Genomic DNA, 812 nt, shown 5'->3' with positions numbered 1-812 from the left:
AGCAAACCTGACTCAAAATCTAATCACTCTGTCAAAACACCAACAGTTTTCTTTCCAAGAGGACCAGACCAACTCTGTGGTCCACTGTAGGTAGCTGCTGCGGTGTGATGGCAGGACGTCCTTCTCTGGTTGGGTCAAGGCTCTGGACTGAAGGTTTCTGTCTTTCTTTGCTCCTGCTGTGCTGAGATAGCTGAGGAAACCTTTCCTGATGAAATCCACGACCAGATTTCTCTTTTTTTAACATCTGTAACTGACAGCAAACACAAACATTTTGTAACTAGTTATTGGAAAAATCTGTTTTTATCAGGATCCCATCAGCACCAGTACAAATGTTGGCTGTTCTCACTGGTCAGAATGAAACATGATTATAAAATAACATTTTCAGCTGTCTCTGTCCGTCTGACTTTATCAGCAGCTTTATCTAAAAGAAGTGTAACTGGAGGAGGCTTGTTGTTAATCACCAACAGAGACCTCTTTCTGTGTTTCTCTGCAGATGCAGTGAGCTGGGTGAATAACTTCCACACACCTGAGACGTGTTTCAGCCTGTGTGCCTGTGTTCAGTCTTTGATAAACAGTCCAAACTGCTCCAATTGCATGTGAGGCTGTCACGTGACCCGTCGCTTCAACAATGTTCCAAATACCAAATATTCCTTTTATAATTGGCACTAGCATGACTGGGCAATACGATGTGTTGCATTACTGTTACCGGAGCACAACAGTGCTTCTGTAGGTCTTTAATGTTGCATTAGTTCATCATCTCTCTCTGGCTTATGGTGTCGTGTTTCAGCAGCAGTTTTAACATCAGCGTAGTC

This window comes from Micropterus dolomieu, linkage group LG12 (assembly GCF_021292245.1).
Source record: "Micropterus dolomieu isolate WLL.071019.BEF.003 ecotype Adirondacks linkage group LG12, ASM2129224v1, whole genome shotgun sequence".
Classification (NCBI taxonomy): Eukaryota; Metazoa; Chordata; class Actinopteri; order Centrarchiformes; family Centrarchidae; genus Micropterus; species Micropterus dolomieu.
The sequence above is the reverse complement of the archived record's forward strand: the minus strand, read 5'-3'. Positions refer to the sequence as shown.